Below are 24,895 nucleotides of genomic sequence, written 5' to 3'. Positions count from 1 at the left end.
AATGAATCATCGTAAAAAGTTTGCTTTCCCTTGCAAACTATGGAGTTGGCGAAGACTTGAAGGAGGAGGCAATTTGATGATAGCTTCGACCTTCGAGGGATCGACGCGAATGCCGGCTTTCGAAACTACAAACCCCAGTAATCGTCCCACTTCTATACAGAAGACACATTTGTGTGGGTTCAACTGAATACGATAATGCCTACACCTCATGACAATTGCTCGTAAATGGATAAGGTGATCAGCGCGATGTAATGAATGAGCGGGAAAATCATCGAGATACGGTTGCACAATGTGTTTGATGTCATGAAATGCATAAGACATCGCCCTTTGAAAAGTTGCTCCGGCATTCTTAAGCCCAAAAGGTAATTTGCAATAAGCAAATGTCCCCCATGGACAAATGAAAGTCGTTTTTGGTTGATCGGCAAGTAGAATATTGATTTGATTGTAACCGGAAAACCGTCCATAAAGGAAAATATTTCACTGCCGGCACAATCATCAATTATTTGATCGATATAGGGTGTTGGGTAGTTGTCCTTTGGACAAGCTCGATTAATGTCCCTATAATCGATGCATATTCTTATTGTTCCCTGTTTTTTGTTAACCGGAACAATATTCGATACCCAATCTGTTAACGGGATCAGATAAATGAAACCTGCTTTCAACAGCTTCTCAACTTCTGCTTTAATTGCAGCTGCTTTTCGTGGGTGAATCTGACGCAAACATTGCTGGACGGGTTTAGCATCCAGGTAAGTCTTGATCTCATGAACAACAATCGCGGGATCAATTCCTGGCATTTCCTCATAGGACCAGGCAAACACGTCGCAGAATTCTTGAAATAGGGCCTTGTATGTCTGAATTTCGTCATCTGTACACGAGGCACCTATATGAATGTTCTCAACAATTCCAGGCTTGACTGAAATGTCAATGGGAATAGTTTGAGAAATTTTTCCCAAATTCAGCTCTGAATCAGGATGTTTCATTAGATTCTGAGCTTCTTTGACATATTCAGCTGTAAAGATTGATGAGAAATCATTTTCAAAACGATCGTGCTCAGGTAAAAACGAAGATCTGTGATGGAGATCTTCCCATTGTAAATTGTCTACACACAGGACTTCACGAAGTTTCTCGTCAGATGACACAACTTCGGGAAACGCTATTAACTCCGAGGTTGATGTGAAAAGTGATTCCTCACGGACCACATTCATTTGGTCAATTTTGGTTGAACGCGGGTCAGTAAAAGACTGCACAACTTCATAGGCAATTTCATATGGACTCAAAGGCATAGGATCACCAAATGAGTCTATCTCAGATTCAGAAGGAACGATCCAAGGATCATCATAAACAATGGTGTCTAATGTAATCATATGAATGGATGCAAATGAAGACAATGCGTTGATTGGAGGAAAAGGAAAAGTTCCCAGTAAACCGACATCTTTAACTAATCCTACTCCAACATCCTTGTATGGGATAGTCGTTTTGCCAACATGCTGAATACTCTCGAAAGAGGCTGGGTCGAATGAAAATTAGGCCAGCTGGTCTATTGTCACGATCTTGCCATTATGTGGAAACTTTATTACTAGAAAGACCGATGAAACGACCGTTGTCATAGCGTAAGACCAACTTTGACCCAAGAGAAGGTTGTAGTCTAGAGGGGCATCAACCACCTCCACATCTAGACTAACGGTTTTTCCTTCGACCCCTATAGGCAAATCCTGTAGGTCACCATTTTGTCATGCGGAAAGAGTCAATTTTGCGGACAAAACCGACCTACCTAGAAGCTAAGGCTTTCTAGTGACAAACAAGAAAATCAAGCACTATCTTTCCCTAAATATGCATTTAAAATAAAAGCAACCAGGTGTTTAAAGCATACCTTTAGTCCAATGCTATTTGTAGCAGCCAAGCCTCTCCAATCCAGATGAGCTCCTCCTTCTCTTTGAAACCTGCATTCACTAACAAGCAAACGATTACATAGCACCTAAATAACTCATATAATAAAACATATTCATCATAAAGACCAAGGAGTATATGAAACAAATTATATATAACAACTTGTTGAGAAAAATGAACTTAATTGTATTAATTGGAAACAAAAGAAACCATTACAACCAGTGCCTTGGTGTTGTGCAGGTCCCTCCCAGGGTCCAGCAAGAGTTCTCCTTTACTTTGATCAGCTCACCCACTTCCAAATGAAGCTAAGAAAGGATGGGAATCTCTCCTCTCAAGCTCTATAAGGGAGTCCTAATTTCAGCAGCATCTACCCTTAGGAATGTTCAGCTTTCAACCTCCCCTCCCTCTAGCCCAATGCCTGTATTTATAGTGCTTTGGAGGAAGTTAATCAGGTCCACCATCAATGGGATAAGCCCCTCTTTCAATGGGATAGCTCCCCTCTTGATGGGATAAGTTCCTCTTTCTTTGGGATGCATGAACCATCTGGAGGTGCTCAATCCACGTCAAACCATCTTCTAGAATGCTCTAGATTCTACCACAAGTAATGTTTTTGAAGTAAAACTTGCGCCTTTTTACCTTTACAGGAGTACGCACCCACCCCTTTACAGACAAAGCGTACAAGTACGCAGGTATTATGAACTTGAGGTGTGTACACGCAGGTAAGGGTAAGAGAAACTGCGTAACCAGAGTTATATTGACTTTTAAAGACTTTCTCTCTTTTTTGGAGTTTGACATGAGGAGCAGAGGTATAAGACTTGCCAAGGAGGACAGTATGACAATTGATGGGGCCATACTGACTGCAAATAGTCATGGTGACAAATTTTAGTGTAACAAATGGGTGGATCCGTAAATGAAGATACGCATGTGAAATATTAGATGATAGAATCACCATAGGTGTCAGGAAAGAATGTTGGAGGCTCAGACAGAGGGGAGTCATCATTTGCCAAGGATTGATGCTCAAGATCCCAGTCATACTCTTCATGAATGACAACGCAGGTTGGTTGTGGAACACTAACTCCATCAATAGCTTGATCGTTGTTCACAACAAGTGTAGAGTCCAGAACAGAAGAATGTAAGACAATACAATCTAGAGGATTAACAGAACACAAAGATGGAGGTTGAGGTAAAATAGTCATGTGACAACCCATAGGCTTTGCAACCAAATCTATAGGAAAATTTAAAGAAGTGATATTGGGAGGATGTGATAATTGAATGGATGTATCTGCCTATTCTCCCACATCACTCTGCGGTGGTGGAGCTATTTGATGAGGGGATAGTGGACAATCACTTTGTGACAATGACCGTGTCCATCTGTGATTATGTAGCTCCACTACCAATGTATGTTAATTGGGGCTTGGGCTCAAAATTCTTTTGGGATTGATTGATTTTTTCATATAGTATTCAAATCTATGCCAAAGATATGGAAATTTCATCTCACTTTTCAGAGCTTGAAATTAAAACACATGAAAGTGTCTGCAAAATTCCATAGGTGATCCATGTGAGGCCTTCCATTGTTTTAACATTTCTTTTGTGAAGAGGTTCTGGATCAAAATGATGGAAATTAGATTCAATGATTCAATGATATCAAAGAACTGCTCAATTGAGAGCACACTGTGAGGAGGTAGACTGCAACACCACCATTGTGGGGATTCATGAAAAGTGTATTATAGCAGTATACTGACCTCTTCACCATAGAACTCGCCTGCATTATCAAGGAATCCATAGAAACCTTCTAAGTACTCATGCCATGCTACTTCGCCTTTGTCATCATAAGTGAATTCAGACAAAATATAAAAAAACTCCCTCGTGATGGTGAGAAGTTCAATGTGAGAAGGACATCGTGGAGGGATGAGTGTGATGGAATCCATGATAGATGTGCAAAGGTTAAAAATAGGATGAGAGGAGAGCTTGTCAAGTGGCCCTTCTTCTAGTGTGAGAAATGTTGACGGTGTTGGACCCACCACCATGTAAGGGTATCTTGCTAGTAAGAAGTCCCAAGTATACCTCAGATTGTTTGGTGTAGGAGTCCCAACAGTGAGTCGTATAGTATTACCTTGAACGCGGTTGTGTGCTTTGGTAAGTAATATGTCCTTGTTCCTAGCAAGCATGTGACACATGCATCAAGTCAAGGAAGGTGCATGACTGGTTCTAACACACAAAAGGTGAGGTGAGTGTTCCCCTTAGGAACTTGTGAAAGAAAGGAGTTAAGAAGGGAACACATGAGCAAAGATACATCACAAACTCGAAGGAAAGTAAGCTAGAAATCGAAAGTGATAGTTAAATGAAGAACATATTTCACTACAATTCATACATACTTATATAGGAAAGCCATACATGCATGCGTAAGAAAATAGATACATATATTATTTAGAGTAAAGAAGATAGTTGAAATACAATACAACATATGCATGAAATGTGTTGGCTCTGTTATATTAAGAAGTGAATGTACCAATCATATAATACAACCATGAACAACCACTAGTACCGACAACAGAATGTTACAATCATTGTCGCTTGCTCCTCGTAAGAGATATACTATCTCTTCACAATGGAGAAGCCAAGGCTTGTTACAATACTCTCCAAGCTTTCTTCGAGATACTCCTACCGGAATCTTGGCTGACCAAAAGCCTTTATAATGAGTTTTGAGGGACTATATATAGAAAAGGGTGGGGTGGCACTTGACATTCCTCTTTGTGACTGTTCATATACTCTCATGACTCTTCATTTACTCTATGAATATTACATCCAACAATCAACACTTGAACTTCCACTTGACAAGACGTTACATACAATCCACACATGTACCCATGTGAGACAAAATATTCTTGAGAAAGCCATGCAAGACATGACTATGACTCAGACAACTGTGGGAAGACTAGCTCTTCGACATCCTCATGGTGGTCGACAGTACTAAACTGATGCCAAGCTCGATAGTCTGCGATGGTGTTCGTTTACTCTATGGTAACGTCTTTCTAGAAATGAACTCATACCTCTATTTCATCCAGGTACACTACTCTGGCTCCTCTGTCCAACTCTTTTGATAACATGTGCATCATTGTCTTTAGTGCGGCTGGACCAGTGACATATGGATGCATGGCATCTGCACTAAACACCAAGTCTACATTGGTGGCTATGGTTATCAACTCATCAAAGTACGAGTCAAGCTCCAATTGGACTTGTGCCTTCATATTTTCTTGGTTGATTTTCATAATAGATGGGATCACATATGCACACAACAACATCCATACTTCTAAATACCCATGCATGGGAAGCCTCAAACTAGTGATGAGCTGCAGGAGATCTTCAAAGTTCTGGATCTAACTATGGATGCGTGCCTTCAGCTTGACCACTTTGAGCTTCATCATCTTGGGAAATTGTAACAGGGCTACCTTGTATCTCATTGTCCATGTTCGCATGTAGTTGACAGTAGTATGCATGTTTGACAAGATACATTCTCTCATAACACATTGGTACTGTCAACTGTTGAGATGGACAACTTCCTTATGCATGGTAACAATATAGGAATACAACGCCCACATGAATATCTCAAGGGACAATACTTCATCCAGTATTTCCTTGTTCAACTCTTCTTGGCCATTTGTAACTCCTTAGAAATTCACTCATTCTCAGGTATCAAGAAGCATATATTTGAGCTAGTGGCTTCAACATATGCTCTTGTAGCATCGACCAATGTTATTGGATGCTCTCACACATTAGACACAATCACTTGTTCTTCAAATTGTACAGGAGATGTGATGTCATCTGGAGTATCCACTCTACGTGATTCCACAAATCTATGTTGTGACTTGTCGAATGATATTTTGAGCTTCTCTCCTTCTGGATTGTCTCCAAGGATCTTAGTATCTCATTGGTGGCCGTGGATTTGTTCTCCTTCTGGATCTGGTGAAACTGGTGGGTAAACCTCTTGGTGGTAAGGTATGAGGTCAATGTCTTTCACTAACTCCTATTGCTCCATGTCTATATCCATCTACTCAAGTGCTTGTTCAATCTCTTGAACAAAGTCTTGCTCCTATGACTCCTCGCTCTATCCCCTTGGTGCTAGTTGTTTAGATAAGTCTACTAGCTATGCGAGGGAAGTTTCATATGTCTGTACATGTTGCACCCCCTGTTGTACCTTTTCTCATTGCACTTCCTTGTCTTGTCTGTGCAGATATTGTTCCTTCCAGAGTTTCTCCTTCAACACGTGGATCTCCTTCATTGTCTCCTCCATCCTCTATTTTTCTCTCTGGCTTGTTGCGATCCTCATATCTTGTTGTTGCCTCTTTGCCTCTATTCCTAAAGCTGCTTTCTGTACAAGTGGGTCTACTCTAAATTTGCAGCTTTGTTTTGCCTCTGCACTATTGACAACCTTTCTCTTGCCTTTGTCACGTGCCAGTATTTTTATCTCTAATGCTACTATTGCTGGTGCACTCTTGGATGTTGCTTCATGCTGCTTCGCTAACTATTCCATACTGATGCCCACCAGTTCATTGGGCCTGGCGAGGCTGTAAAAATATCTCCATGGCTCCTCCTCTGCCCAATGACATGCCTCGCGGATCCACTAAAACTGTACTCTCAGTCAGTGATATTTCAAAATACAGTTTGGTTCATACGAATTAAAGCTTCAGAAGTCGAAAGGATATTTTTTGATCTGCTCTGTTTCGAGATTTGCATGCTTGAGGTTCTGTATCTCGTATAATTGGATCAGTAATGGAAGAGTGGGCTAAGGCACCTTCTTCTTCTCATGCAATCTAGCTAACAGTATTGCAGAGATGTGGTATGATACTTCTTTCATGATGAGCTTGACCATGGAAAAATTCGGCAAAACATACGAAGGTTTCTCCACGTTGTACATCTGTATGAAGGTGTTAGATGGTGAGGCATCCCAATCCGCTATGTCGATCAGTGAATCCATTGCTTCCTTCGAGATGCAAGGTGGATCCTACTCAAATATCATTCTGTACACTGAGGTGAAAAAGTGATCTAACAGTAGTGTGATACCTCCTCTAAAGTTGTATTTAGAACACAGTTTACAGTAAGTATTGACAAAGGTTTACGTTGATGTCCATTCCCACTTCATGCCCGGGAACTACTGATGGGCACAGACTGCATCCAAGAGGTAGGAGGAAATGTATATTTATGATTCCTGATAGTTTGGCAGCTACCGAGCTCCTGTGACCTATTCCTTCAGCCTATCAGGAAACATGTGGAAATGAGGTGCGCCCTTTGCCTTCACTGGCTAGTTGGTCCAATGAAAGCACCCAACTTTGTGGTAAGGACTTTGTTCTCTCCTGGCCATAAAAGCAACATGCATATATGACCAAGTATTGATATGCCTTCTGAAGTATCTTCATCTGGTAATTCTAGTTGGGTGTCATCCTGAATTTGGCCAACTCCTTTACCGTGTTATTCAAGCTACCCCTTGAATTGGCATTTCCATTGTTTATGTTGAAGGGTGTCTCAATGGTGATCACTAGGTTCGATAAATGGTACATCTACTAAAAATCATGCACCTTAAAGGTAGCAATATCTGTCCCGCTGACACTGCTCAATGTCATCATCTCGAGATCAGTGTGCGAGATGATCCAATGTATCATGTCCGCGCATGGGAATGCAAGACACCTACATCCAATCTGGTATAGGCTAGACTTCTGAATGTTCACATAGACTTGGAGGTCTTTGAGATATTCCCAAAATGTGCCTGAGAATGCATCATTTACCTCTTTCCATTTTATCTTGATCTATTTTTCTATGATTACCTTGGTGTCTTCAAAGATTAGAAAACTCGTAGACACTCATCAAATTGTTTCTCCATTTGTGCTTTCATCAGTTTCAATTGATCTTGCTCTCTTGGAGGCCATTGATCCTGAACTAATGAGAGATAGATGAACACCTGTTAGCCTCCTGTTGCAACAGGTTTCATATTTCATGATTGACAGTGGAAGTGTCAAAAATGTTCATCTTTTTCATGCTGCAAAAGTTCCATTTTTGAAAATTTCTCAGGTAAAGGAAAGCCAAATAGTCTAAGCTTGGCTTCCCTAGGTTTAAATTGCTTACTTTAGAATATAGAGAATGTATTTGTCCAAACAGCTTAAGCTTGGTAGAACAATAGCTAGGTAGAGAATGAAAGAGCCCAACAGCTTAATCTGGGCCCTTGGAAGAAATGAGGCTAGTTTTCAGATAGAAAAGCAGTTTAAAAGAAAAAGAAATCAGGGTTTTCAAGTCTAAGTGCACCCTTTCGGAAGTAACCAAAAAATGCTAGGTGTATTAGGCTGAGTAGGTAGCGTGGGGTTGCAGAAACAAGATCATCTTCAGTTTTGGCTTTGACAAGGAAAGCTCATCTCATCAGTGGCAAAGGTGGCAAAGCAGTGTGTGATGGCAGAATGCTTAAAGCATGTCTAACTCTTCTTCACTCCCCCTAAAATGGCTTTCTTAAATGAAAAGAAGCCACATTTCTTGTCTAAAATCACTTTTCACTTTCATCTGCCCTATATCTAAGTTTTACTGTTGAAACTTAGCCTTCTGCTCTTCTTTCACCTCATAAAGTCATATTAACTTCTAATTGTACTATATAGCTCCCTAACTATTCCCCACCCCCATTTACTACAAAAATTACATAAAATCCCCAAAAATCCCCTTTTTGGCACTATAGCCATATGTTCTACAATCTGGGAAAATGTCAAATCTATCTAGGACTTGCATTTAACCCTCCTCTTATTTTCCCCTTGGAATCAATCAACACCCAGTTGAACTAATAACCATTTATGTTTCCCCCCCGCAGTCACTGTTCCAAAGTTTGAATGTTTAAATGTTATAATAAAACATTAAACTATTCATTTAACTCGCGCCGCGTAAACCCAAAGACCCACTTTACTAATGTATAACCCCCCACCATATGAATAAACAAATGAATTAATGCCGCGGGCCCCGTCATTAACGATCCGCCGTATTATTGATCCCGCCAGCCGTTAGATTTGGCCCGCCCAAGATCTACGGTGGGCGGGTCTTTTCACACGCCAACCGCCCGAGGGTTAGCGTCCGGGACTTCGGCGGTTTTGCCGTCGTACTCCCGCCACGCATCGCCCTCCGGGCTGTGGCGGAGCCCCCTCCTCCCAAACCGCCCAGGCGCCAAAGCGGTGTGCCCGAAACCACTTACCGCCCTCCCCCCTGTGACATCAGCTGCCACGTCTGCCCTATGACGTCACCCTCCTTGCCTCCGCCGTTGTGCCACGTCGCCGCCACCTCATCTCTTGTGTGCCCGCGCCCTGCCACCGTGTCACTGCCATGTCACCGCCTCGTCAGCTGCCATGTCATCCATCCGTACCCCGGGACCTGCCGATGACGTCACGCTGACGTCATCCCGAAAAAGCGCCAAAAGCGCCCAAATGTCAATTTTTGCTTAAAAGAGCGCGGACGACCGTTATATTTTACTTCTATTGGCTCATTTGAAAGGCTCCGGTTCCCTGTTTCATTCATTTCCTTGTTTCCAAAGCTAAAGCGTCCAGTTGAGCTGCCGCGGCCTGCAAATTCGGCTCCATAGCCTACCTCTGCACCAGCTCGTCCACTCTCGGCGTTGTTTGTACCAGGTATTTGTCACGTCTTGCCCTTTTTCGCTCCTGTTCTTCTGTTTTGTCCACTGCACATATTGTAAGCCTGCACTTTTCCCCAATTGGCAACTCTGCCTCACTTAAACCTTCATGCAAAACCTCTCCAAGACCTTTACTTCAGAAAAAGCCTTAGAAGCCTCGTGCCCATTTACATTTCCACTGGCTATTTCCGTTTAGAGTTTGACCCCCAGGAAAAATCCCACAGCAGCTTTACATTGCCCTGTTGTACCCGATTCTATTGTTTAAACCCGTCCACTGAAGCTATAATTGTCCGCGGCCCCTTTACATCGTCCCTCACAGTCTCTAGCTCTAGAGAATTCACTAAGAGAGGCAAGTTTTAGCTCAATCATTCAAAAGTTGCATAATGGCCACTCCATCTGCTCTGAACGTCACTCCCGTAAATCCACCAAGTAAAGAACTTGAAACAATGCCCTTGGCTGACACAGACTACCTTATTCATGACTTGGTTGGAAACAGAAATCATTTGCATACATGCTGCCTAAGAAACAGTTTCATAAACAAATCTGACATGGATGGCATATGGGAGTCCAATTTTCCACAATATTTCCTCCCTTCTGTCAATATTTTTCCTGAGGTTATTCACCTCTGTGCTGCAAATTATGAGCCAAATCAGAGAGTTGTTAAGTCTCCATCTCGGAGCATACTCTTCTACGTCATTGCTGACTCCATCAACCAGATGTTGAACTTCAAGAAGGCTCAGATACTGTTGCCCTTCTCCATGAAAAACTTGCTAGAAGAAGCCTCTTGGCTCCCTATCCCCAGGTTTGAAAAAATTGTTAAGACATTTATGAGGGCAGATTGCCAACCTAAGGAGCCACCTCCATTGCCATACGACCATTCTAATGAGGTGGGCCAGTTACTCATAGACATGATATCTTATGTGTTGAGTTTCAGAACAAGTGAGCATGTGGATGAAACAGTGCTGGTTATATTGTCTTCATTTAGCCAAGGACAGCCTCCTGCTGTCAAGTATGATTATGCCAGGTTTATAGCAAATAAAATCCATGACCAGCTCCTTAACCTGGATAGGCAGGGAGTTTTCAAATACTCTTCATACATTTATCACCTGCTCATGTATTATCAATCTGAAATCTTCTAGTGTCCCATCAAAAAATTAGATTCAAAGGGAGAAAGAAGATCTGTTGTCTTCTGGTCAGCTGTTTTCCATCAAGTCCAGCATTCCCCTTACTCGTACTGTGAGCTCATTGACCAATTTGCGTATCCAGTCTCCTGCCTGTTAATGAAAACTCCCCCTCCCAGAATAACCTATGAGATGCAAAAGTTATCACAGCTTTCTAAGAGCTACAAAGTAGGTGATTGGTATCTATATCAGGACCACACAATTTTTTGAATCTATGGCTATGAGATTTGTCCTTACAGGCTCCCGAGATATGTGCCAATGAGGCTGTTTGACTTGGAGTACTACAGGCAGCTTATAAATTCAGACTTAACTCATTTTCACAGCACTAAGAAGAAGGCTCAGCTAAAATTGAAAGACCACCTAGGCCCCTTCATCATGAACAATAAGGATGGTTGGCAAGATGCTGACCTAATATTGAAGGATCAACTTAAGTTGAAGAGGAGTTTCTGGTGGGTCCCTTATGACCCACTTGGTTTATTAATGCCAGAAGGGTTAAATATAGATTGGCACCCTATGACCATTGCAAATACCCACACATTGAAAAATATGCCAATCAAGATGCATGGGCACATGGGACTTTAGTTGAAGAATTTACTCAAGAGGAACTTTTGGAGCAAACTGCTAAGGATCTTGAAAAGACCCTTGACTTGGATTCTGATGACCAGGTAAATTTCAAGCTACCTTACCAAATTGAAGAGGGCACATCTACAGCTACACCTTCACAAGCTGCCCAAGGAGCATCTACATCAGCAACAGGTACAGCCAAAGGGAAAGAGCCAATGGAGACAGAGAAAACAATCACTAAACAACCGGTCACCTCAATGGAAGAAACTCAAATGCAAGCCCCTCCACAGCAAACAGAAACAACCCAAGTACCACCTCTGCAAACTCCGGTCAATGAAGAAAGAGGCAGGAAACAAGACCGGGAAGACTCCACACTTGCTAGTGGGTCCACATAGTAGCCTGAGTCAAAGAGGCAAAGAGGGGACTCTCCGATTGAGGAGGAGGTCAGTGAAGGGGTCATAGAAAGCCCGAGAAGGGAAACAAGCCAGCATACACGCACTAGCTCTTTTCAGCAAGAGCAAGACAAACAACACGGCATGGAGGGCTCTTCCTCCACACAACGAGGCAAGAAACCAGCTAGCGTTAAAGCCAGCTTCAAAGAAATCAAAGCTCAAAATGATCTACTAAGAGTGCAACTTTATGATCAATTCTTAAAAGCAACACCTGCCAAGCAAGAAAGATTGATGGCAACATTTGATATCAAACAAGAAAAGATGATTCGTAGCCACTTCAAGCCCAAGTTTCAGCAGCCTCAGTTAGCTGCAGATTTTGTTAAGACAAGGCTAGAGGTCCTGGCCAAGGAGATTCACCCCATGGACCAAATAGAGCTACATAAGCAGACAGCAGAAATGCTCTATGCTACCCTTGCAGAGAAGGCCACATTGGCCCATGAGTTGAAGGAGTCATTGAAGAATACTAACACTCATCTGGACTTCGAGAGACTATCCTCCACAGCCAAAGACAATAGAATTAAAACATTGGAGGAGATTATTGTGGACTTAGGACATGATCCTAAGGATCCTAAGGGTGTGAGGACCCTTATGAAGAAGAAGGATGATGGCATTACTGCATTAAAGAAGAGATTGAGGTTGCTTCCTACTGAGCATCCTCAAACAGGAGAACTGCAGAAAGAGAAAGAAGTTGAGGATCAATTGGATTTGATGTTGAAATTAAACCAAAGAGTAATTGATTTGGAAGGGGAATTGGAGAAAGCACTGGGGAAAGCAGGGAGAGTCGACCTCCCAGCCACCTCAAATAAAACCAACTGTTGTTGTTCCTCCATCACAAGCAGCAGTGACCCCTCCAATTATTCCAACCACAACAACGGCTACAGAAGCTACAGCGGCAACAACAACACTTCCTGAGTCTGGCACAAGTGTGGATGAATTGAAAAGAGCTGTCAATGAGCTAAAGCTACAAGCAACAAAAATAAAAGAGGCCAAAGAAAAGCTGGCCAAATTGGAAGAAAAATATGACAAGTCCAAAATGATAGTAGCTGAGCAATCAAGGCAAATTAAGGCCCTGAAGGAGAAAGTTAAAACATTGGAGAAAGAGTTGTCATTGGACAAAACCCTCGCTGAAATAAAGAAAATCCTGTGGGCCAAAATTAACCAAACAATTACCAGCCAATGGAGGTCAATCCAGGCAATGTATGAACAGGTAGAACTACTTGGCCGCGCTCAAATTGAAACTCAGAGAGCCAAGGCAACATTGGGAAACATGCCCGAGCAGGCCAATAGAATGATCAATTTTCTAAATCATCAGACCAAGGAAGAGCTGGAAGCGCTGCATATCATGAACCGAACAGAGGCCATATTAACAGTAAAGAGGGTGCTCACACTGAGAAGCTTTGTGCAAACCTTAGAGGCAAGATGTCGGGAGATACAAAGGGACGTAGACAATTTTGAATTAAAACTCGCAACACTACAGACTAGGGGATTGCCCAGCCTACTCACCGGCGCTGGAAAATTGTTGACACGTGACGAGTATACAACCAGAATCAATAATTACGTCACAAATCAGCTCACTGCTACATCAAGTTCTACAACAGAAGCAGGGCTGCCTGCAGGACAGACTCTTTATGATAAGCTAGAAGGTTTATTTTACATGGAGCATGAAGTCAGCCACTTGTTTGAAATGCCGCCCAACTATTACAAGTATACAGAGGCCGATGAGACACTTATCAAAATACAACAGCATCAGTTACCTCCTCAGGATTGGTGGCAGGCAATGCTGGCCGTTTTGCCTAGGTAAATTTCAGTAATGGCCCCTTTTTGTTTATTTCAAAATCTTGGTCAGCTACAGGTCAGCAGCAAGCACAGGATAAAGCGCGAAAGCACCGGTCAGAGCAGTCAAGGAGCACGCAGAACAGGTGGGAGCGGTCACAAAGCAGTGCGCTGGGACAGCAAGCCCCAAAAGCGCGGATTTTTAGAGCACGGCCCCAACCGACTCAAATGAAATCAAAAGTCAATATTTCCTGGCAGAAAAGAACAGCTGTTACATTTGTATTTATTTCAGCATTTACTTTCTCATCAACCGCTCCTTAGGAGTTGGTAAAGAAGTTATGAACTATTAACTTCTCATTCAGATATTTTTGCATCCAATTTTTGTATATATACCTCCCCCTGCATTGTTAAAAGGGTTGGTCGACTAATGTATCCAGGAAAGACTCGCACTGTATTTATGATATTTTTCTATAATCAAAGACTGCATACAATCTTGGAGAAACGACTGTCTGCTCTGTGTCTAATGTTTCTGAAGAATTAAATGAGGAATTCTTGTGCTGCAATATGATACAATAAGTGTTACCTACCTCTGTTATTTTATTTTCATATATGCTTAAGTCACATAACAAAGGATTGGTATAGAATTTGCTTTGTTGCACTCTATGCCCAGGTTCTATGGCTTCTTAATGTTTTTCTTCTTGATCTAGACATAAATATGAACTCTGTTATGGCTCATGTTTGATCTATTTCACATATGAATGACTGCAATCTTGGAATTCTTAGCTGCTCCTAGATAGAGTTTATTCATCTTCTTCCTGCTAACCTGTTTGAGAGATTCTTTGCTGCCTCTCATTCCTTAGGCTTATTCATCTTTTAAACTTGCAAAATTGTTTCATGAATAGCTACCTTGCTCCTCATCTTTTTTGCGATTAAGAAAACACACCAGCATTCTTACTTCATGACTCCATGCCCAATGGTTTGAAATTTACCACCATATGCCTTGCCTCTCTACTTGAAGCATCATCTTTCCAACCAAAACACAAACAAAACTCCTAAACTCAATAGCTAGCCTAAAATCATCATCAAAAAAGCTAAATCAAAAAGAGAGAGCCCTCTCTGACTGCAGGTGGGCTAGAACCTGCAGTCCAAAGTTGATTTGTGGTTACCTTGGCCGTATCCTTTCTGGAGCTTAAGGACAACCTGAGTGATAACATAATGGCGACTCAACTGGGGAACATCCTCATATAATTTCATAAATCTAGTTGGAAAGCTCCACTGGGGGAGAACCAGACCAAAAGTTTCTTTCTAGTTTTTTGAGAAGCTCATCTTTCCTTCAGAACTGCGTTTACAAAGTTTAGTTATGATCTGTGATGGTGAACACAAATCAGACACTCCAATGTTGAATCATCCATCTGGTGACTCCACATCATCATCTTCACAATCAAGATTCCACTGGAGGAGCAGACCTAAAAAAGAAAGTTTCAGAGTTTTTGAGCAGTGTTACAACCAAGTAATCCCATTTCACAGTGTTAATAGTCACATAAGATGACTAGGTGTGTGGAAGATGAAGTTAAACAGGCTGTAAATGAATTCAGAAAGTTGCTATCAGAATATGAGCTTCATGAAAAAAAATTTAGACTGTTGTTGATTAAGATTAATGCAATACAACAGCCTCAAATAAAAATGTGTCTTCTTGCTTTAGTTGTGGAAGAACATGAAAATGAGATTGAACTTTTGCATTCTCAAATCCAGTCATACGATTTTCGAGATCCTACAAAATTTTTCCAAGGACTTCCTTCTCCAAGTCATGGGGAAATTTTAATACTTTCTGACTTACAGATTGAGGATAATCATGCTTTCAAGAGAAAAACTGAAGTTTTGGTTGCAGAATTTGTTACAGAGGATACATATGTTCCATCAAACCAAGGAAGCTCAGATAGAACCATCCAACATGATGCTTTTGTTGATCCTGTAGCAGATTACATGGAGGCCTTGCTAAATTCAGAATTTGTAGCATGTGTTCTCTATGAAGACCAAGTATATCAACAGTGGCCTTTATATGTCACAATTTGGATCATGGGGGCACATGACCAAACAATGTCTCTAATCTCACCAACGGTCAGTCAGACAGTTTGTTTCCTTCTACAAGTGCTTAAATGGTTGCACTGGTTGTTTCATTTCACCTAACCAGCAAACAGGTGCTGATTAGGGTAGGTAGGTAGGATTTCAGTTTTTTTTTGGATAGCAGCTTGTTGTAGTTGAAGCCCGAAGCGAAGGCCCCAAGCTCCTCAAGTATGCTGCCATGTACATACAATAAAGCAGCCAGCGAAGGGAAACGTTTTAGAACATAGAAAATAATTGAAGATTAAGGCAGTCTGACCTGTTGTTCTTGGCTTTTCACAAGGAAAAGTCATCCCCAAGTGGAGCCACTGTTAGCCTCCTGTTGCAACAGGTTTCATATTTCATGATTGACAGTGGAAGTGCCAAAAATGTTCATCTTTTTCATGCTGCAAAAGTTCTATTTTTGAAAATTTCTCAGGTAAAGGAAAGCCAAACAGTCTAAGCTTGGTTTCCCTAGGTTTAAATTGCTTACTTTAGAATATAGAGAATGTATCTGTCCAAACAGCTTAAGCTTGGCAGAACAATAGCTAGGTAGAGAATGAAAGAGCCCAACAGCTTAATCTGCGCCCTTGGAAGAAATAAGGCTAGTTTTCAGATAGAAAAGCAGTTTAAAAGAAAAAGAAATCAGGGTTTGCAAGTCTAAGTGCACCCTTCCGGAAGTAACCAAAAAATCCTAGGTGTATTAGGCTGGGTAGGTAGCCCGGGGTTCCAGAAACGAGATCATCTTCCATTTTGGCTTTGATAAGGAAAGCTCAGCTCATCAGTGGCAAAGGTGGCAAAGCAGTGTGTGGTGGCAGAATGCTTAAAGCATGTCTAACTCTTCTTCACTCCCCCTAAAATGGATTTCTTAAATGAAAAGAAGCCACATTTCTTGTCTAAAATCACTTTTCACTTTCATCTGCCCTATATCTAAGTTTTACTGTTGAAACTTAGCCTTCTGCTCTTCTTTCACCTCATAAAGTCATATTAACTTCTAATTGTACTATATAGCTCCCTAACTATTCCCCACCCCTATTTACTACAAAAATTACATAAAATCCCAAAAAATCCCCTTTTTGGCACTGTAGCCATATGTTCTACAATCTGGGAAAATGTCAAATCCATCTGGGACTTGCATTTAACCCTCCTCTTATTTTCCCCTTGGAATCAATCAACACCCGGTTGAACTGATAACCATTTCTGTTTCCCCCCCGCAGTCACCGTTCCAAAGTTTGAATGTTTAAATGTTATATTAAAACATTAAACTATTCATTTAACCCACGCCGCGTAAACCCAAAGACCCACTTTACTAATGTATAACCCCCCGCCATATGAATAAACAAATGAATTAATGCCGCGGGCCCCGTCATTAACGATCTGCCGTATTATTGATCCCGCCAGCCATTAGATTTGGCCCGCCCAAGATCTACGGTGGGCGGGTCTTTTCACACGCCAACCGCCCGAGGGTTAGCGTCCAGGACTTCGACAGTTTTGCCATCGTACTCCCACCACACGTCACCCTCCGGGCTGTGGCAGAACCCCCTCCTCCCAAACTACCCAGGCGCCAAAGCGGTGTGCCCGAAACCACTTACCGCCCTCCCCCCTGTGACATCAGCTGCCACGTCTGCCCTATGACGTCACCCTCCTTGCCTCCGCCGCTATGCCACATCGCCGCCACCTCATCTCTTGTGTGCCCACGCCCTGCCACCGTGTCACTGCCATGTCACCGCCTCGTCAGCTGCCACGTCATCCATCTGTACCCCGGGACCCGCCGATGACGTCACGCTGACGTCATCCCAAAAAAGCGCCAAAAGTGCCCAAATGTCAATTTTTGCTTAAAAGAGCACAGACGACCATTATATTTTACTTCTATTGGCTCATTTGAAAGGCTCTGGTTCCTTGTTTCATTCATTTCCTTGTTTCCAAAGCTAAAGCGTCCAGTTGAGCTGCCACGGCCTGCAAATTTGGCTCCATAGCCTACCTCCGCACCAGCTCGTCCACTCTCGGCGCTGTTTGTACCAGGTATTTGTCACGTCTTGCCCTTTTCAGCTCCTATTCTTTCCTTTTGTCCACTGCACATATTGTAAGCCTGCACTTTTTCCCAATTGGCAACTCTGCCTCACTTAAACCTTCATGCAAAACCTCTCCAAGACCTTTACTTCAGAAAAAGCCTTAGAAGGCTTGTGCCCATTTATATTTCCACTGGCTATTTCTGTTTAGAGTTTGACCCCCAGGAAAAATCCCGCAGCAGCTCTGCATTGCCCTGTTGTACCCGATTCTGCTGTTTAAACCCGTCCACTGAAGCTATAATTTTCCTCGGCCCCTTTACATCATCCCTCATAGTCTCTAGCTCCAGGGAATTCACTAAGAGAGGCAAGTTTCAGCTCAATCATTCAAAAGTTGCATAATGGCCACTCCATCTGCTCTGAACGTCGCTCCCATAAATCTACCAAGTAAAGAACTTGAAACAATGCCTTTGGTTGACATAGACTACCTTATTCAAGACTTGGTTGGAAACAGAAATCATTTGCATACATACTGCCAGCTGAGAAACAGTTTCATATACAAATCTGACATGTATGGCATATGGGAGTCCAATTTGCCACAATATTTCCTCCCTTCTGTCAATATTTTTCCTGAGGTTATTCACCTCTGTTCTGCAAATTATGAGCCAAATCAGAGAGCTGTTAAGTCTCCATCTGGGAGCATACTCTTCTACGTCACTGCTGACTCCATCAACCAGATGTCGAGCTTCAAGAAGGCTCAGATACTGTTGCCCTTCTCCATGAACAACTTGCTGGAAGAAGCCTCTTGGCTCCCTGGCCCCAGGTTTGAAAAAATTGTTAAGACATTTATGAGGGCAGATTGCCAACCTAAGGAGCCACCTCCATTGCCATACGACCATTTTAATGAGGTGGGCCAGTTACTCATAGACATGATATCTTATGTGTTGGGTTTCACAACAAGTGAGCATGTGGATGAAACAGTGCTAGTTATATTGTCTTCATTTAGCCAAGGACAGCCTCCTGTTGTCAAGTATGATTATGTCAGGTTTATAGCAAATAAAATCTATGACCAGCTCCTTAACCTGGATAGGCAGGGAGTTTTCAAATAATCTTCATACATTTATCACCTGCTCATGTATTATCAATCTAAAATCTTCCAGTGTCCCATCAAAAAATTAGATTCAAAGGGAGAAAGAAGATCTGTTGTCTTCTGGTCAGCTGTTTTCCATCAAGTCCGGCGTTCCCCTTACTCGTACTGTGAGTTCATTGACCAATTTGTGTATCCAGTCTCCTGCCTGTTAATGAAAACTCCCCCTCCCAGAATAACCTATGAGATGCAAAAGTTATTACAGCTTTCTAAGAGCTACAAAGTAGGTGATTGGTATCTATATCAGGACCACACCGTTTTTAGAATCTATGGCTGTGAGCTTTGTCCTTACAGGCTCCCGAGATATGTGCCAATGAGGCTGTTTTCCTTGGAGTACTACAGGCAGCTTATAAATTCAGACTTAACTCATTTTCACAGCACTAAGAAGAAGGCTCAGCTAAAATTTAAAGACCGCCTAGGCCCCTTCATCATGAATAAGAAGGATGGTTGGCAAGATGCTGACCTAATATTGAAGGATCAACTTAAGTTGAAGAGGAGTTTCTGGTGGGTCCCTTATGACCCACTTGGTTTTATTAATGCCAGAAGGGTTAAATATAGATTGACACCCTATGACCATTGCAAATACCCACACATTGAACAATATGCCACTCAAGATGCATGGGCACATGGGACTTTAGTTGAAGAATTTACTCAAGAGGAACTTTTGGAGCAAACTGCTAAGGATCTTGAAAAGACCCTTGACTTGGATTCTGATGACCAGGTAAATTTCAAGCTACCTTACCAAATTGAAGAGGGCACATCTACAACTACACCTTCACAAGCTGCCCAAGGAGCATCTACATCAGAAACAGGTACAGCCAAAGGGAAAGAGCCAATGGAGACAGAGAAAAGAGTCACTGAACAGTCGGTCACCTCAATGGAAGAAACTCAAATGCAAGCCCCTCCACAGCAAACAGAAACAGCCCAAGTGCCACCTCTGCAAACTCCGGTCAATGAAGAAAGAGGCAGGAAACGAGACCGGGAAGACTCCACACCTGCTAGTGGGTCCACACAGCAGCCTGAGTCAAAGAGGCAAAGAGGGGACTCTCCAATTGAGGAGGAGGTCAGTGAAGGGGTCATAGAAAGCCCGAGAAGGGAAGCAAGCCAGCATACACCCACTAGCTCTTTTCAGCAAGAGCAAGACAGACAACACGGCATGGAGGTCTCTTCCTCCACACAACGAGGCAAGAAACCAGCTAGCGTTAAAGCCAGCTTCAAAGAAATCAAAGCTCAAAATGAGCTGCTAAGAGTGCAACTTTATGATCAATTCCTAAAAGCAACACCTGCCAAGCAAGAAAGATTGATGGCAGCATTTGATATCAAACAAGAAAAGATGATTCTTAGCCACTTCAAGCCCAAGGTTCAGTAGCCTCAGTCAGCTGCAGATTTTGTTAAGACAAGGCTAGAGGTCCTGGCCAAGGACATTCACCCCATGGACCAAATAGAGATGCATAAGCAGACAACGGAAATGCTCTATGCTACCCTTGCAGAGAAGGCAACATTGGCCCATGAGTTGAAGGAGTCATTGAAGAATACTAACACTCAGCTGGACCTTGAGAGACTGTCCTCCACAGCCAAAGACAATAGAATTAAAACATTGGAGGAGATTATTGTCGACTTACGACATGATCCTAAAGATCCTAAGGGTGTGAGGACCCTTATGAAGAAGAAGGATGATGACATTGCTGCATTAAAGAAGAGATTGAAGTTGCTTCCTACTGAGCATCCTCAAACAGAAGAACTGCAGAAAGAGAAAGAAGCTGAGGATCGATTGGATTTGATGTTGAAATTAAACCAAAGAGTAATTGATTTGGAAGGGGAATTGGAGAAAGCACTGCAAGGAAGGCAGGGAGAGTCAACTTCTGATCCGGATTTAAACAGGAACGCAACAAATTACAGAGATAACTATATACACAAAGATGCAGCGGAAATAATACTTCATTTCATTAATGGAAAATACTGAAATATGCTTACAACCAGAAATGGAAATAAACCAGCTAGGGCGATGGTAGCTTATCTCTGAGAAGAGATGTGATGGCTACATGCCTCTGAACTGTGTTACAATGAGGCTCGAAGGCCTATTTATTGTTGAGAAACAATGGAAAACCCTTAACATTCCAAAACCTAACCCTAGGAGATGAAACGCCAAACTGTGGTCCCCGTTTGGGGGTAAATTGGTACATCAACTTCCCGGGGTCGTAACTTTGGCATATGATCTCCGTTTCACGCGTACAATAGCTCGTTAGAAATATCTATCAGAGTACTACCACTTTGGGAGAAAACATCTGTCCATGGACCCATGTTGCCCCAGATTCCCAAAAAACGTCGTTTAGGGCCTCAAAACGGCTCTGGAAGTTCAGGACCTGAAAAACTGCTAAAAATAGTAAACTGTGCTACAATTAAGGAAACTGAAAATGCTGAGAAAGACAATGGTGGGGGTCCAGGTGGACTTGGCAGGTGGCCACCAATATCCACCTGGATCATTCCTCCCCCCTTAGGAAGCAATGGTCCCCATTGCGTTGAGCTCCTCCATGAGATGAGGAAACTTCTGCTGAACTTGTTCCCTGGTGAGCCACTTGCCCTGCTGAAGGAGTTGGCCTGCTTTGACAACTCGATACAGTTGGATATTCTGTTGGCGAGTGTTCTTGATCTGTGTGTCCATGATCCGATCAGTTGCAGCTTGTTCCATGCAATCTGGATTTAATTCTGTGGGTTTGAGCTGTTCTGCAATGTCGGATGTGTCTAGCAATGGTGGAAAGTATGGCCGAAGGCGGTCCACATTGAACACTGGGTGCAGGCCAAGGAATGGGGGAATGCTGAGCTCAAATGCATTGTCTCCCATAGCCTTAGTAATGGTGTAAGGACCATATCGGAGTGGTCTCAATTTCCGATAGGCTCCAGTAAGGCGTTCCTTTTGCAAATGCAACCAGACTTTGTCGCCCACCTGAAACTTGTGTGGCACCCGGTGTTGATCATGTCGTTGCTTGTACTTGGCATTTGATTTCTCAAGAATGTCATGGACCTGCTGGCGAATATGTTGGATGCGCTCAATGAAGCTGGTGGCCTTATGTGTTTCGGACTGGACATGAGCTGAATTCATGTGAGTAGCTGCAAGGGGCATGGCCACATCAATGCGGCATAGTGGCTGGAATCCCAAACCCACCTGAAAAGGGCTATGCCCAGTGGAGCTGTGAAGAGCTCGGTTGTAGCTGTGTTGAACATAGGGGAGGCTCTCGTCCCATGTGCGTGGATGCTTTGAGTTATACATGCGCAGAATGTGCACAATCATCCTGTTGACAACCTCTGTCTGGCCATCAATTTGAGGATGGAAGGCTGTGGACTTCGTGAGTTTGGTGTCCAGCATTGACCAGAGACTGGACCAAAATGTGCTGAGAAACCGACTGTCCCGATCTGAGATGATAGACTGTGGGATCCCAAAGTGCACCCACACTCGTTCAAAGAAGAGTTTAGTAGTGGCTTCTGCTATGATATTCTTCTGGCAGGCCATCATAATGGCGATCTTCGAGAACCTGTCGACGACCACAAAAACACAGTCATTTCCATGCTTAGTGGAAGGAAGGCCTGACATGTAATCCATTGAGATGGATTCCCAAGGTCGACTAGGGGTAGGCAATGGGGTATAGAGGCCGTGCTTCTTAATGGTCGGTTTGGCAATGGCACAGGCAGTACATGATCGGATGTACTTCCCAACATCCTGTCGAAGATTCAGCCAATAGAAATAATTTTGCAGTACTGCCACTATTTTCTTGACCCCGAAATGCCCAGCAGCCCGACTGTAGTGTGCTTCCCAAATCATCTTGGCACGCTCGCTTGAAGGAACACAAAGGTGACCGAGGTGGCATAATAGGGCATCCTGGAGGTGAAAATCTGCAACATGCCGACCCTCCAAGAGTGTCTGGTATGTGTGGCCGAATTCTGGGTCGCTTTTGTAGAGAAGTGGCCAATCAGAAGTCTCGTGCCCACAAGAGTTGAGCACGGTGGTTAGCGCCATGATCGGTGGTCGACTGAGGCAATCTGCAACATTATTGGTGCTGCCCTTTTTATACTTGATATTCAAGTGAAACTGTTGCAGGTATGTAGACCACTTCTGATGGCGATCATTCTGCAATTTCCCTTGGGTTTGTATGAACTGCAGAGGTCGGTGGTCTGTGTGGATGACCGTTTCCTTCCCCAAAATGTAATGCTTCCATTGTCGGCAGGCCTGTACAATGGAATACATCTCTTTATCATAAGTGGGGTACTTCCGGACTGTGTCTGAAAGTGTTTCACTGTGATATGCCACTGGATGTCCATGTTGAGTAAGGACTGCCCCAATAGCATAGTCAGAGGCATCTGTCTCGACCTCAAATGGTTGTTGTAAATCTGGTAACGCGAGCACTGGTGCCGTGCAGAGGCGATCCTTCAACTCCCTGAATGCCTTCTGTTGAGATTCAGACCAAAAGAATTTTGCTTTCGCCCCGCCCTTGGTGACTTGACTCAAGGGCCAAGAAATATGAGAAAACCCCAACACAAACCTGCGGTAGAAGTTGGAAAGACCTAGAAAGCTGCGGAGCTCTGTTAGAGTGGTTGGAGAGGGCCAATCCTCAATGACTTGGATCTTGGCTGGATCGACATGCACCCCCTGTTCATCAATGATGTATCCCAGATACTGAACCTGGGTCATGCCAAAAGTGCATTTCTCCAAATTGGCACATAGCTTGTGTTGCCGCAGTGTTTGGAGAACCTGTCGGATGTGGTGGAGGTGCTCTTCCCAACTCTGGCTGAAGATCAGAATGTCATCCAAGTATACTACTACAAAGGAGTTGGTGAATGGCCGCAAGATGTCATCCATTAGCCTCATAAAGGTTGCAGGAGCATTCGTCAATCCGAAAGGCATGACCAACCATTCGAAGAGGCCCTCCTTGGATTTGAAGGTAGTCTTCCACACATCGGAGGGTTCGATTGGTACCTGGTGATATCCTGACTTCAGATCGATCTTGCTGAAATATTTCGCCCCCTTTAGTTGGTCTAGGAGGTCATCAATCCGCGGGATCGGGTACCTATTACGGACAGTGATCTTGTTCAGCGCCCGATAGTCAATACAGAGTCTCCACGTCCCATCCTTCTTCTGTACCAACACGATCGGGCTCCCACAGGGCGATGAACTCGGACGGATGTGACCTTTCTACAGGAGCTCCTGAATCTGCCTCTTGATTTCATTGTTCTCCAGAACGGAGCGCCGATAAATTGGTCCATTGGGTAGCGGCGCACCTGGGGTCAAATCGATGGAGTGCTTGACTTGACAGTGCAGAGGAACCCCTGTCGGGGAGGTGAAGATGTCCTCGTACTCCTCCACAACCTTGTCCATTTGTAGTTTTCATGCAGAGGGACCCCGTTTGGAGGCCGCGGCCACTGTCTTCTTCTTTCCTTGAGGATGTATCATCAAGAAAACAAATTTCCTGGTTTTGGAAATGATCTTACTGCATTGTTTTGTAGTAATCAAAGAGATGGCGGCAGGTGGTGCTACCTCTGGTATCCTGAACAACTTATTTCCCAATGTAATAATAACAGCACGAGGCCTTGATTCATACACAGCATGTCGCTTCCACAAGTATGGTTGTCCTAGTAATACATCACAAACTTCAAGGGGAGCAATGTCACACAATACCTCATCCGTGAAGGGCTTGATGTTGTATGTAAGGCGACACTGCTGGCTCACGCGAAGATCTCGTCCTTGGTGAAGCCACCCAATGGTGTATGGTTGTGGATGTGCTGTGGTCGGTAAGCCCAACCGCTTCACGACCTCTACCGAAATGAGGTTCTTTTGACTCCCGCTATCAATAATGAACTGTATCGGGGAGCCCTTTACCCACATCTGGGAGTGGAAGAGACGCTCCTCCTCCTCTGGATCTTCGGGTTCATTTTTCTGGATCTTTGCGGTAGCAACAGTGGCGCTGGGATCCGCATCAATGATCTGCTTCCCTTTTTCATACCCCTTATCGGGTTCTGACTCAGAGTCGGAACATGCATCTGATTCTGAAACCTTTAGCTCAGCCACCAGTGACTTCTTGGCTCGACACTCACTTGTGTTGTGAGTGGAGCTCTTATGGAACTCGCACCATTTTCCAGTGTCCTTT

Source organism: Pinus tabuliformis, chromosome 1_1 (assembly GCF_031772625.1).
Source record: "Pinus tabuliformis cultivar Carrire ecotype Pingquan chromosome 1_1, CPIR1, whole genome shotgun sequence".
NCBI lineage: Eukaryota > Viridiplantae > Streptophyta > Pinopsida > Pinales > Pinaceae > Pinus > Pinus tabuliformis.
This window is presented reverse-complemented; position numbering follows the sequence as displayed.